Here is a 15,714-nt window from a genome sequence, read left to right on the forward strand (position 1 = left end):
CTCCATCTTACTTTGGCTGCTAGAACTTGATTTAGGATCGATGGGTCCCTTAGGCCAAGACCTCATTTTTCTTTTGGCTTGGTTAATTTATCCCATGAATAGAGGGCCCATTTCTTTTGTTGCTTAGGTCCTCCCCATAGAAATTTTTTGTATATCTTTATCAGCTTATTGCATATCCCTTTTGGTGCTGCCATCACTGATAAAGGATATATTGGGATCGCCTGAATGGTGGATTTAAGCAAACCAACCCTTGCAGCCAAGTTTAGAGTGCGAAAGGACCAATTTTCCAGTCTTTTCATGATCTTTTCCAGGATGGTTTTCCAGTTTCCTATTTTGAGGGATGAGGAATCTAGCATAGTTCCTAAGTACTTAGTTGGGAGATCCCCTTTCCTATAACCCAAGATCCTGGTTAAATGATTTTTGATGGGTTCCACTGTATTAAAGAAGAATGTTCTTGATTTTTCATTGTTTACCTCCATACCTGAGCCTTCCATGAATACCTCTAAAATTTTCTTTATCCTTCTCACCTCATTCATGGATGCTTTGCAGTATATCATGATGTCATCCACGAACTGTTGGTGGGTGACTGTAGTTTGATTGCCCCATAGTCTCAGACCCTGGATTTTCCTTTCTCTTAATTCTTTTTTGAAGTATCTACCTAATCCTTCTGCTGCTATTATGAAGAGAAAGGGGGATAGGGGGTCCCCTTGTCGGAGTCCTCTTGTAGCATTAAAAGTAGCTGATGGAGCTCCATTTAGCAGGATGGAGAAATTCGGTGTGGAGATCATACTTCAAACCCACTTCACCCATCTATCACAGAATCCAAAGGGTTGAAGGATGGTTTCTAGATATCTCCAGTTTAACCTATCATAGGCTTTTGACAGGTCTAATTTTATCAGCATTCCTTTTTCCTTCTTCATTTTCAAAGTGTGGATTACTTCCTGGGCCACCACTAGTCCATCCAGAATCTGTCTTCCTTCTACAAACCCAGTTTTTTCTGGGGATATTATGCTTGGGAGAATCGATTTCAGCCTCTGTGCCACCACTGATGCCACTATTTTGTAGATGACATTACATAAAGCTATGGGGCGAAAGCCTTCAGCTTGATCCGCTTGGGTAGTTTTAGGAATAAGAGTCAGCAGGGTTGAGTTTATACCTGGCCATATTCTTTGATTGATTCTAGCTTCCTCCACCACTTCTAGAACTTCTTCTGCAAGGAAATGCCAACCTGCTTGGTAGAATTCTACCGTATACCCATCTAGCCCAGGGGCTTTGTTCCTTTTCATGTTCCTAACTGTATCTTCCACTTCTTCTATTGTAACATTCCTCATTAAAGCCAAGTTTTGTTCTCTGGTTACCAATTTAGGGATCTCCCATGCTTATCTTTGTTATAGCTTCTGATCTGTTATCCTGAGTTTCCTTTAATAAGTTTTTGAAATGATTGACCAAAACTTTTTCGATTTCTTCATGCTGGAGAACTCTCTCACCTTCTTGATTTTTTATTGAGAAGATTCGGTTTCTTTGTCTATGCTATATCATTGCTTTATGGTAGAACTTAGTATTCTTTTCCCCTTCTCTAAGCCATTGAACCCTTGACTTCTGTTTCCATAAAATCTCTTCTTGTTTCCTTCTTTCTTCTAGCTGGTTTAATATAATTCCTTCTTCCTTTATTCTATCTTCCTGTGTGCCTTCTAGGATATCCCTCTGCTGCAGCTCTTTCATTCTCTGCTCCAGGCGCTTTTTCTCTTCCAATATATTTCCAAATTCTTCTTTATTCCACTTTTTCATTTTTTCTTTCATCTCCTTTAATTTGAGTTGGAAGGTATGCATTTTATTTTTTCCTCTTTGTTCACTCGTCCTCCACCATTCCTCAAGTTTCTCTAACAATCCCTCATTTCTTAACCAAAAAGCTTCAAATCTAAAAGGTTTGTTGTTTGGTCTTTGCTTGAGATCTATTTCCATTTTTATCGACCAATGGTCCGATCCTGCTACCGGAAGAATTGTGGCTTCTATGAAAACATCTTTCATCATTATTTGCTTGGAAATTAGGAATCTATCAAGATGAGATGCTATTTGCTTAACTCCCCCTCTTCGGTTATTCCAAGTATGGTTTCCATTTATCGTTTGGATATCAATCAGTTTCTGCTCCCTTATCAAATCTCCAAACTGTTCCATTGTTTTATCCGTTCTCCTTAGCCCTCCTCTTTTTTCCGCTGAGATTTTAATCAGGTTGAAGTCCCCTCCTACTATCCACTACCTTCCAGGGATTAGACTTCTCAATTCTTTTAGATTCTGCAGAAATTTTTCCTTTTCTCCTTGGGTATGGGGTCCATAAACCCCTGTTATAATAATCTCCTCCATTGTTCCTATTATCTTTGTTGTCCCTGTTAGAATTCTTGGATAACTTATCCAATTGCTTAATTGAATTTCCTCAGGGTTCCAAATTATAACCAGACCTCCTGCGCTCCCAATCGCATCCTGTCCCATCATTTCATATCTATTCTTGTTTCTATTCAAAATGTCCCTCATTTTCTCAGTACTTATTTTTGTTTCTTGTACTATCATTATGCTGGGTTTTTCTTTTTTCAGTCTTTCATTTAAATACCTCTGTTTGCCTCTACTGTTGAGGCCTCTTATGTTCCAGCTTGTGATGATCATCGCAGAAGTTTCGGGGGAGTTTGGAATACCTCTGAGAGAGGTATCACTCTTCCTGAATTTACTAACATCTCTCCAACTTCTTGAATTGTTTCACTCATTGTTCTTCTACCTCTTTTTTTGCCTCCCTTGCCAATGCTGCTCATTCCTAGATTTTGTGTTTCCTGCTTCCCCATTTTCCCATCTTCTCTTCCTTCCAGTATTCCTTTTTTCTCTTTATATCTTTGAAAGGCTTCTTTGTACATCTGTTTCTGATCCTCTGGAATAAATCTTTCATCGAGCCTCTTCCATTCCTGCAGAAGCTTCGTCATTACTTGTTCTTCTTCTTCTCCTTTTGTTTTCTGTGGATCTATTTCCATTCCTCGTTGATCCTCTTGGTTTTCTGTTGGGGTCCCTGTTCTCTCTTGATCTTTATCCATTTGATCTGACTCTTTATCTATGTTTTCCTTTATGACTTCCATTCCCTCTATTTCCTCCTCCTCGTTCTCCTCTGTTTCTACTTCCTCATCTTGCATTATTTGGAACTTGTTTTGGGATTCTATGTTTTTTTCTCTTTTTTGTTTGCCCATCTGGGTCTTGCTGATTCCTCTTTTTTCCTTCTTCTGCACTTCTCTGAAGTCCTCATCCTCCTCTCCTGATTTCTTTGCTGCATTTCTTCTTTCATTTTTGGCTTCCTTTTCCTTTTCTGCTAGCGTGATAGGGCATTCTCGATATAGATGTCCATACTCATGGCATCTTCTGCAGCGAAAGGGAATATGTTCGTAGTCTATTGTTTGATGCCAGATCTCGTCATGATATTCCAGTTCTATTGTATCTAGAAGTGGCTCTGTGATGTTCATGTACGCGCATATTCTTGCATATGTTGTATATATTCCCCTCTTTGTCGATTTTGCCACTTTCACAAATGACCCTATTGCGTTACCTATACCCTCAAGGATCTCTGGGTCCCAGAATTCTGTTGGAAGGGCAAAGAGTCTGATCCATACCGGGGCTGCTAGCATTCTTTCCTTATCTGGGTTGTAACAGTCTACCCACTGCCTCATAAATAATCCAGCATTGTTCATGAAGTAGGGTCCTTCCTCAAAGATTCTTTCCCTATCTTCTAGGTTGGAAAATATAACTGTAAAAAATCCCTTCGCCCCCAACTTTACTTCCACATGTCCTTTTGGTTTCCACCTTTGCTGGATCCATCTTAGAAGGTCTTTCTCTGCTGGCCAGTATCCTACGAACTTACAGATCAAAGCATAATCTTTCATGTAACTTCTATATTTCTCTAATCTGTTAGGCGGAATTACAAACCTGGGTTTGTTTGTCGCCCTCGGCAAACATTTGCTTGTTGCTCCCGTTCTCCTTTGCGCTCCCGCTGCTGAGGTTTCTCCTTCATTGGTTCTATCTCCTTCCTTCTGTCGTTCCTTTCTCGCTTCCCCCGTTATCACTGCTTTATAGGAGGGGATCTCTCCCCTCCCCTGCTCCGTTCCCATTTCTTCCCCTCAGAGCCTGCGTTTCTATTTGTCCCCCCGACTTTAGGTTTTCTTCTTTTACTTATTCAAGTTCTTTTGCTTCTGAGTCTCACACCCGGAATCTATCATGGTGCGCTGGTCCACATTCAACAAACCTTCTTCCCTTACTTTGACGCAACCCTCGTCTGCGTTGCTCTCGTCTGCGAAACCCTCATCCCCACCTCCTTCTAGTTCTCGGCACCTTTGATTAGGTGGGATAACACCTATTATTTGTACTTGCACATTTAGATATTAGAGAAAAAGAAAATAAAATGACATCATCACGCTACAGTCCAGATTAGGGTTTAACCTTAAAATTTGGTTCTCGGTAACCTTTGATTAGGTGGGATAACATTCATTGATTATATCAGTTCGATGGATCTCATATCGGTGGAGATATTTATACAGAGGAAGGAGCAGCGTAGCGTATACACCACAATCAAGATGTCTCTCCGGATCCATGCTCTAGCTATTCCTTACCCCTTGGAGTCCCATAGCTTTTCTATGGCCGATCTCTGTATCAAGTTGGCCTCCAGGGGTTTGGTTATCACCTTTGTTTCCACTGAGGGATCATCTGATTCACAAGCATACATCAACAATGTTGTTCAAACAACTGGTTTAGACATTCGTTGTGCAGAGATTTCAGATAACTTGGCCATGGATTTTGATAGGTCTTTGTACGACGAAGGATTTTTACAGTTTACTTTCAACACAATGATGCAGCCAGTGGACGAAGTAATTGAGAGGCTGAACACACAGGAGGACAATCAAATTTCCTGCATCATTGCAGATTCGTTTCTGCCCTGGACAGTGTTCATTGCCAAGAAATTCAACGTTCCTCTCATCGCGTTGTGGACTCAGTCTGCTGCATCGTATATAATATATTATCACTTAGATATGCTCATTTCCAAAGGACATTTCCCCTCTAAAACCCACAGGAAGACTCAATCCTAAATGTGTTGGAGCATTCAGTGCAGCTAAATAAAAAACAAACAACAGCAGATCAAACACATCACAAAAGAGACACAGGAGTTTTACGTGGTTCACCCAACCAATATGGGCTACGTCCACCAAACATAGGCATCGACAAAATTTTATTATCAAACAGGAGATTACAAGATAATTCGGTTCCTCACAAACTCTCACACTCTCCACCCAATCCGTTTGGACACCTATTTTATAGCTAAGAGGATCTAACTGCCTCATAAATCCTCCTATAGCAAATATAGGATGCATTAACTCACTCCCAACAAAATAGAGTTAATATAGCAACCAAATCAGATTGTTGTCACCTACTGAGATTTTTGCATATTTTATTAAAACAGAAAATCTCAACAATCTCCACCTTGACAATAATTAGCCTGATGCCCTGTTTCTTTATTATTTATTTTTTCTGCAAGCCAAGAGAAGCCAAACACCAACGCAGCTTCTCCAACAAAACTGGTTTCGTGAACATGTCTGCACAATTTTCCTTTGTATGCACCTTTTCAAGAGAGACTCCCCTTTCAGTGATAACCTGTCTTACAAAATGGTACTTAATTGGAATATGCTTTGATTTACTATGATAGGCCGGATTCTTAGCCAAATGTATTGCACTTTGACTATCACAAAGTAACCTGATGTTGTCCTGTAACCTACCAAACTCACCAAGCAAACCTTTCAACCAAACCGCTTCTTTTCAAGCATGCGAAGCAGCAATGTATTATGCTTCAGTAGTGGATAAAGCAACAATGTTTTGTAGCTTTGACATCCAGCTAATAGCTCCACCTGCAAGAGTAAAGACATACCCTGAAGCTGACTTTCTCTTATCCAAATCACCTGCAAAATCATAATCAACATACCCGCAAACAAATTCACTACTCTTATTGTAAGTAATACAATAACTACTTGTGCCTCTCAAATACCGAAGCACCCATTTCATTGCTGACCAGTGTTCTTTACCCGGATTTTTCATATACCTGCTGACAACCCCAATTGCATGTGAAATATCTGGTTGAGTACAAACCATCGCATACATCAAACATCCTACTACATTGGCATATGGAATTCGAGACATAAAATCCTTTTCTTCATCTGTATTAGGACATAAACTGGAAGAAAGCTTAAAATGGGAAGCTAAAGGGATTGACACAGGCTTCACATTGTTCATACCAAACCTCACAAGTATTTTCTCAATATACTTTTGTTGTGATAGCCACAACTTACCATTGCTCCTGTCTCTGAAAATCTCCATGCCCAAAATCTGTCTTGCTACTCCTAGATCTTTCATACCAAATGTCCTTGCCATCTGTGTCTTTAACCTGTTGATTTCTTCAATGCTTTTGCTTGCTAAAAGCATATCGTCAACATACAACACTAAGATAATGAACATGCCATTACTTAACTGCTTAAAGTAAACACAATGATCATATTCACTTCTTATATATTTTTGACTCAACATGAAAGAATCAAATTTCTTGTACCACTGTCGAGGTGACTGCTTCAAACCATACAATGACTTCCTGAGCCTGCAGACAAATTTCTTATTGCGATGATGAACAAACCCTTCCGGTTGTTCCATATAAATTTCCTCATCTAAATCACCATGTAAAAATGCAATCTTAACATCTAGTTGATGTAATTCTAAATCAAGCAAAGCAACTAACGCTAACACAATTCTAATTGAAACAATTTTAACAACTGGTGAAAAAATCTCATGAAAATCTATGCCTGCTTTCTGAGAAAACCTTTTTGCAACCAGCCTTGCTTTGTATCTGTCCTCCGAATCATTCACACCTCGTTTCACCTTGAAAACCCATTTACATCCCATAGTTTTCCTTCCTTTCGGAAGTGCAACCAGATCCCATGTGCCATTCTTATCTAAGGCCATCATTTCTTCCTTCATGGCTGCTTTCCATTTGTCACTCTTTGAACCTTCTACAGCTTCCTGATAACACAAAGGTTCATCATCGTTAGCGGTCAAAGCAACTGAGGTAACATAATCATCATACCTTTTCGGAGGGCGTTTGATCCTTGTAGACCTCCTTAAGGATGTTTCCGGTGCTTCCACGATTGGTTGACTACCATTTGTAGGAACTTCTTCATGATCACCATCTGAGACCTATTCATGACCTACATCTGAACCCTGTTCATAATCTGATTCTGAAACATGTTCATGACTAAAATCTGAACTATGGTCATCATGACTATCATCAGAAGTGCTGTCAGACTGAATGTGCTGGAAATCAGATACATCATCCTGTTTCAATTTATTATCTACATCTAACTGTACAAGAGAGGATTCATCAAACTTTACATCTCTGTTGATGATGATTTTGCGGGTAGTAGGATCCTACAACCTAAATCCCTTTGTTCCATCACCATACCCAACAAAGATATACCTTTTTTATTTTGGATCTAATTTAGTTCGCTGATGTTTAGGCACTAGAGCATATGCATCACAACCAAACACTCTGAGTTTAGAATAATCACAAGGGTGACCTTTCCATACCTCTTGAGGAATCTTGCAACCTATCGCTGTCGAAGGTGACCGATTTATCACATAACAAGTTGTAGCCACTGCTTCTGTCCACAACTCCTTCTGCAAACCAGCGTTACTCAACATACTCCTTGCTCTCTCCAAAAGAGTCCTGTTCATGCGTTCAGCAACTCCATTTTGCTGAGGAGTATAAACAGTAGTCTTATGTCTCTCGATCCCTGCATCCTTGTAATAGTTGTCAAACTCCTTGGAAGTAAACTCACCACCATTGTCAGTTCTTAAACATTTTATAGTTCTACCAGTGATGTTTTCTACCAATGCTCTAAACTGCTTGAAAACTGTAAAAACATCAGACTTCCTTTTCAACATGTAGACCCACACTTTCCTAGAAAAGTCATCAATAAACGATACAAAATACGACGAGCCACCATATGAGGTTGTAGGTGCTGGACCCCAAACATCTGAATGGATATAATCAAGTATTCCTTTACTAGTATGTTTGCCTGTTTTAAACTTTTGCTTACCTTGTTTGCCAAACAGACAATGTTTACAGAAATCTAACTTTCCAGACCTTAGATTAGGAAGTAACTTGTGATCAGCCAAAATCTTTAACCCTCTTTCGCTCATATGTCCCAACCTTTGATGCCATAGGCGAGTGGAACTACTGTCATGTTCAGACACCGTAGACACATGAACTGACCCTGTTCTTCCTTCTAACTGAAACAGATTTCCTACTTTCTTAGCTTTCATTACTAGTATAATACCTTTGCAAATTTTCATTACTCCACCTTGAATGACAATTTTATATCCATTTGTATCAAGTGCCCCCAGTGAAATTAGATTTTTTCTTAAATCTGGTACATGTCTCACATCAGTTAACATTTTGGTTGTCCCGTCAAACATTTGCAGCTGTATACTCCTTATTCCCACAATATTAGATGTGCCATCATTACCCATGTACACGACTCCATCATTCACTGATCTATATGTCTTAAACCAGTCTCTATGAATACACATGTGATTTGATGCACCAGAATCTAACAACCAATGTTGATCATGATTTGACAAATTAACTGATAAGACTTCGTCGCTCATACCTGAACCAGATGCTGAACCTATATCAGTCGTGTTCGCTTCCTTCTTTTCTGTTGATGAAGCTTCTTTAGAAGTTTGTTGTCGCTTCCAGCAATCCTTCTTCAAATGCCCTGATTTTCCGCAAAACCAGCACTTTACTTTACTCTTCTTTCCTTTTGACTTTGAACGCGAATCGCTGCGCTTACCAGAGCGTCTTTCTCTAGAACAACCTCTAGCCATCATTGCCTCTGATGTAGAGGTGTCAGCATTCGATCGCTTCCTGGTCTCCTCGGACAACAAAGCTCCGACGACATCATCAAATTCAATGGTTTCGAATGAACTAAGACTTATAGAAGTAACAAAATGATCCCACGACTCAGGCAACGAGCACAATAAAGTTATGGCTTTATCCTCGGCTTCAAATTTTACTTCTATGCTTTCTAATTGTACCATTAGAGTATTAAAAACATTCAAAAGATCAGTAATGGAAGTACCTTCCTTCATTCGCAAACTGTATAGCTGCCACTTTAGGAGAATCTGATTTGTCAAAGATTTTGTCATACACAGCTTCTCCAACTTCGTCCACAAACCAGCTGCAGTCTTCTCTGACATGACGTTAAATAAAACATCATCATCCAAACACAATCAAATTCCGCTCAAGGCTCTTCCATCCAATTCATTCCACTCATCATCTGTCACAGGGTAAGGCAGTTTGGATCTGCCCAACAACGCCTTTGCCACGCCTTGTTGTACCAGCAGATCATGCATCTTTACCTTCCAGATCTCGAAATTATTTTTGCCATTAAATTTCTCGATTTCAAATCGGGCACTCTGAGTTTTCGCCATCTCGTTTAAAAAATCAAAGAATCTCCAATTCCAACTTTTAAATAAAAGAATTTAATCTCAATAAATGCCTATGCCTTATTTTACCTTTGCCTTTATTTAAAAAAAAAAAAACAAACCCCTTTGCTTTGCTGTTTGAATCTCAGATTTCAAAAAAACAGTGTAAATAAATTTGGCGCTTGCTGACGAACACAAGAACCACGCCAGGTGAAAAACACTCTAAGTGTTGACAATTTGGCGCATGTATACCTCTAAATTACGTGCCGATCTGAAAATTGGCGCACTGGCGCTCTTAATTGAATCAAATCTGTGCCATCCGAGTTATTGGCGCGCCTGTTTTAACATAAACCGCGCCAAACAGAAAACTTATAACAAAAATATTAACACCGCTCACCAGTTTTCCAGTCATCAACACGCACCAGAAATTAATGCAATATGCATCGGGCATCTGGCATAGGTCGACGGAAAGTTTACTCCACAGCAGCAAACGTGTCAATCTCCTATCCGCGCAAGTCCAATCCCATGCAGTGGTTTCAATGCTCAGCAAATGCGCAGCATCAACAATCAATACAATACAAGTCACATATGGTATGTATAATCCCATACGCAGGTCTACGCCAGCATAACCACGTCGGGCCTTGTCGCAAGCAGTTTCAACACAATGGTTTGTGCTTTATAACCAGCACGCGCAGACAGTTTCAACGCTATCACTTATCACTAATCCACCATTCAACGCTATTTTCAACGATTTATTCCTCCCACGCACAGGTAGCTTGTCTTCTGCACGCACACGCACCAGCTAGCACCTTCAAGCAATACGCATCCTCACATATGGTATAATCCCATACGCAGGCACGTGGAGTGGATCAAACTTGAATGCTTTTTCAAACGCGTTAATTCACCAGGTTTGCGAACAGATGGCACAAATCCTTAGTTACACAGCAACGGAACGTAGTTCAGCCAGCACCGTTTAGCCAGCACCACCGTGCAGCAGCACAATTTCCCATGCAGCAGGTCAATAATCGGTTCAATCCACAGCAGACTTGGACCACTCCTCTGCTGCGCGCTCCTCCAACTTGCTCTGATACCAATTGTTGGAGCATTCAGTGCAGCTAAATAAAAAACAAACAACAGCATATCAAACACATCACAAAAGAGACACAGGAGTTTTACGTGGTTCACCCAACCAATCTGGGCTACGTCCACCAAACATAGGCATCGGCAAAATTTTATTATCAAACAGGAGATTACAAAATAATTCAGTTCCTCACAAACTCTCACACTCTCCACCCAATCCGTCAGGACACCTGTTTTATAGCTAAGAGGATCTAACTGGCTCATAAATTCTCCTACAGCAAATATAGGATGCATTAACTCACTCCCAACAAAATAAAGCTAATATAGCAACCAAATCAGATTGCTGTCACCTATTGAGATTTTTGTCTATTTTATTAAAACAGAAAATCTCAACAAAATGCTTTCATTAGACTGCCATTAAACCCCATTTCTTTGGTTTATAATTACTTTTTAAATATAATTTAGATTGATGGTATAGTATAACAATATTTACCCTCAGGGAATAAAGATAGAATCAAGATACATAATCGGTTATTTACATGTTATTTCAAAGAAATTAAGATAGATAATCGCCTTATATACAAACCATCCCAACCATACAACTTACACTCCATTAAATTCCGTTTCTATATTTTAGTTTCATTCTCGGTTCACATATAAATCAATTTTTTATTTATTTTTTAACGTTGGTAGGAGTTTCTTGCTCTGTTCACTTATCAATCAAAATTTTAGGTTAGTGGGAGAGGTTTTTTCAATACTCCAGGAAAAGTGATCATGGTTTTTTATTATAAAATTTTAAAAATTCAGAAACTGATAAATGTAAGTAGAAAAATGATTTTATATTGTATTGTTTGAAAAGAAACTAAGATCAAGTTACGGTAAATATAAATTGTTTTGAATCCTAAATCTAATAAGTCCTTAGTGGCATCAAAAGAAACAAAGCTTTGATTGGTTATAAACATAAAACTGTGAACCAAATTCCAAGTTTAAATGGATTTATATTAATAGATTTAAGATTTTTATGATAAGGGTTGATAGATTGTAAGTTTTCGATTAATCATATCATTTTGTTGTTAGTTATGTTTAGAATATCTAAGTTTTCGGAAAATTTCAGTGTTTATTTTGTTAGAAAATTTGAAGTTTCCAATTTTAACTAGATTTATCTTCGAATCTATATTAATTTCAAAATCCGTGGGAACCTATGAATCTATATTCATTTTAAACTCTGTGGAAACCTATATTAATTTATTGCTATGGTTGATTTTCTCTTTTGTAAAATTGAACTTCAATTTTTCGTTTTATCAATTTAATTTTTCTATTTATCAATAAGGACGGTGAGATAAACTCTGAAACAAATCTATTTCTACAAGTTATTATAAAACTAATCAGTCAGGTTTTTGAGGGCACTTTTCATGATATTGATCCAAGGGTTTACTCACTTTTTTCTTTTTCCCAGCTTTATTCAGTTTATTGTGATTTCTTTTTCTATACAGTGAAAGCTTTTCCTTTTATTTAAATTCTAGATGCACCCTTTTTCATTTCATTTACAATTCTAGATGCAATAAATACTGTGAGACAGACTGAAACAATATATTTTGGAATAGTAAGCGGTAAGATTTTTTGCCACTGTTAAAATATTGATTGAGCCAAGGGTTTAGTCACTTTTCCTTTCAGCTTTTTTCCGTTTATGGTGAATTCTTTTTCTGTACAGTTGAAGCAGATGATAACTGCATCGATTACATTCCGGGAGTCCCAGCGATGAGTCCAACTGATCTCGCATCTTTTCTCCAGGCAACAGAGATGTCAGACTTGATGCTCCATGTTATATTTTTGTCTTTCCAATGCGTTCGGGAAGCAGACTGGGTCCTCACAAATTCAGTCTATGAACTGGAAAGAGAAGAAATACAATATTCGATGCAGACTACTACGCCTCTCTGCTCTGTGGGTCCGCTGTTGCCATCTGGGTATTTTGATAGCCATGAAGCTCTGGACTCCGATTTGGAAAGGTGGTTGGATTCGAAACCGCGACACTCAGTCATCTACATCTCGTTAGGTGAACGTGCCCGTGTTTCCGAAAGCCAAATCGAAGAAATAGCCGTCGGCTTGCTTGAAAGTAGAATTCCCTTCTTCTGGGCACTGCTCCTGAGACTCTCAGTTCTGATGCGTCGTTATCAGAGATTTTGCCAGCTGGTTTTCTTGATCAGATCAAAGATAAGGGTGTCGTCGCTTCTAACTGGTCTCGTCATCATCATTTCGCATTGCTATCGCATCGTTCCGTCGGGGGGTTCTTCACGCCCTGTGACTGGAATTCGATCTTGCAAGGTCTCTGCAATGGCGTTCCGCTGTTGGGCTTTCCGCTTCATGCCGATCAGTACACCAACTGCAAGCTCGTATCGGACGAGATGGGAATCGCCATGAAGGTACGGCATTCCGGAATCCAAGGAGAAACAATTGGGCGCAAAGAAATTGCGAGGAACGTGGAAGCCTTGATGCGGGGAGGAGAAGGTAAGAAGGTTAGGAGGAATATGAAGCGATTCAAGCGTGTAGCTACGAAGGCAACCATTGAAGGCGGATCCTCTGCTGGAAACTTGGACAATTTTGTGGAGGAATTGGTTGACAGAATTATGCTCCGCTAGTGTGAAATAGGCTATAGATGTATTCAGGGGCTGATGCTAAAATGTGGTATGTGGTTGACCGTGTTTCAGAAAATGTAACCTTTCTTGCGATAAAGTTTTTATGTAAATTTGGATATTATGATTTTGCCATATCATTACTTTTGATCTAACCTTTGTCTGAATAATGTTTTGATATAAATTTGGCCCCTAAAGTTTCTGAGATCGTGGCATTAGCACGCATCGTTTGTTAAATTTTTCTTTCTCTATTGGGCAAATTTCTCTTTCTATTGTGAAATGAAGCATTCTGCAGATTGTATATTTAGATTATTTATATATTCTGTACATACATATTAAATGTAGAGCTGTATTAAATCGCATATTGAATATTTATATATGTTTATATATAAACTAAATGGAAAAGCGGAATCAAATGAATACATCATACTCTATAAATTTTATTTTTAATTTTTCTCTTTAAAATAAATATTAAAATATTTTAATTGTACTTTTCTAAAGTTTTAAACTTTTTAAATGCTATACATTAATTTATTATGTATAATTTTGAATAAATAATTATATTGATAATATAAAAATAAAAAATAAAAAATTATCATATATATATTTCAAAAATACATATTAAAAAATTAAAAATTATAAAAATATATATATTGAATTATAAAAAATATTATTTTAAATAAGTAAAATTAAATTATAAAATACCTTAAATATAAATGTATCTTGAAGCGTTGAAGGTTAATCGGGGATAAATAAAACAATCATTATATAACTAAATATATATAGATTCTTATCTATGATCTTCAAAATTTAATAAATTATTTACTCTATAATTTTCCAAGTTTAAAAGTAAGGTTAATTACATAAAAATAAAACCACCACCATTTTTATATATGGTTAAATTTAAGTAACCTAAAACTCATTTTTAAAGCATAAATTTATACCTAAATTTCTTGGTGTGTGGTATGATATGAGGATTTTTTTTGGGAAATTGGTACACGTATTTAAATTGTACAGGGATTGAGATGTTTTTATGGACCGGTTTAATGAAAGATGTGAATTAAGGATCTTTTATATAGAATTCAGACAGAGGAAACTCTATCAGCTACAAAGGTAATATGATGATGTACAAGTTTTTTATACATACAAGGAAAATAACGTTATGGAGATATGTATCCAAAAAAGCTTTGCTATTACATGTTGGGTTACTTTCCATCTTACAAGTGTCTAATGGTATTGTGTTGTGAATTTTATCCTTGAATTTGTTTGATCTTATTCAAATATGATTTAGTTAAGTTTTAAGATACATTTAACATCTATGATATATTTAAATTTTACTATATTTTTTATTTTATATAGAATATCAAAAATATGTTTTTTTTTTTCAAAATGAAAAAAATATAACAATATCATTTAATAATATATAATATATGATGAATCATTTATATATGAAAATGTTTATAAACATTTTTTTTAATTATCTTAATTCATTTTTAGAAAAATAAATTATTTATTTTTAATAAAAAATATTTTAAAATTATAAATATTTAAAAAATATAATCAAAATTATATGGAGTCGTCTAAGGAGGTAAAGGAATTGGCTGGACAGCCAAAAGTGGTTGGAATCTAGGCAAAAAAATTTCAAAATATCGAATAATTAAAAAAATCATGTTTTTATAGTGGAAATGGATTCAACGCCATAAAAAACTTCCAAGGCACCTAAAATTATGAAGTTTGACAACTTTTATTAGCATCTACAAAATCCCTACCATATTTTTTCAAAATATCACTAAAATTTCTATATTAAAAAAATAATAATAATAAATTAATTAATTAAGTAAATAAACTAAAACCGTTTATATTATTAAAATAAAATAAAAAGAATTTTTACTAATTATATAGTAGATTTGGGAATTGAACAAACCCTAAAACATCGCTTGAGAAAATAATATATGACGTATTTGTGACCAGCAGAATTAAAAATACTTTTTCTTGAGAATGTGTTTTAAATGTTATGAGAGCTAGACATTCAATTTTCGTTCTTTTCAATAATAAAATGATGTTTAATGCAGGACATAAACATTTTAAGTAGTTTTTTTTTTATATTTATATATTTGTTTTTATAATGTCAAATGTAGACCGTTGAAAGAAGCGATTCTTAATTTTTTATTTAAATTTAATTTCCATAAAATAGTATATAATTTGAGCTTTTAATTAAGATATTACACGCTAACTATCACGATCTTTAAGGTAATAGGAATCACAAAAAGACCTTGTTTTTAATTTGAGTTAATATTAATTCCCAGATATTTATAACAACGTATTTCTTCCATATTGCTATTGTCATATCAAAAAGATACCAGGTATTTGATTTCTAGGTTAGAGGATATCTACATAAATGGGTTATCATTTAGATTTAAAAAATAGGGTGATCACTCGCCAATATCACGTTTGTCTA

General features: G+C 36.6%; 1 pseudogene; it reads left to right on the top strand.

Moving 5' to 3' along the window:
- The first annotated feature begins 4,579 nt into the window (after positions 1–4,579).
- Positions 4,580–13,335, top strand: LOC149193577 (UDP-glycosyltransferase 86A1-like; annotated as a pseudogene).
- Positions 13,336–15,714: the final 2,379 nt, after the last annotated feature.

This window comes from Pinus tabuliformis, chromosome 2_2 (genome assembly GCF_031772625.1).
Source record: "Pinus tabuliformis cultivar Carrire ecotype Pingquan chromosome 2_2, CPIR1, whole genome shotgun sequence".
Lineage (NCBI taxonomy): Eukaryota > Viridiplantae > Streptophyta > Pinopsida > Pinales > Pinaceae > Pinus > Pinus tabuliformis.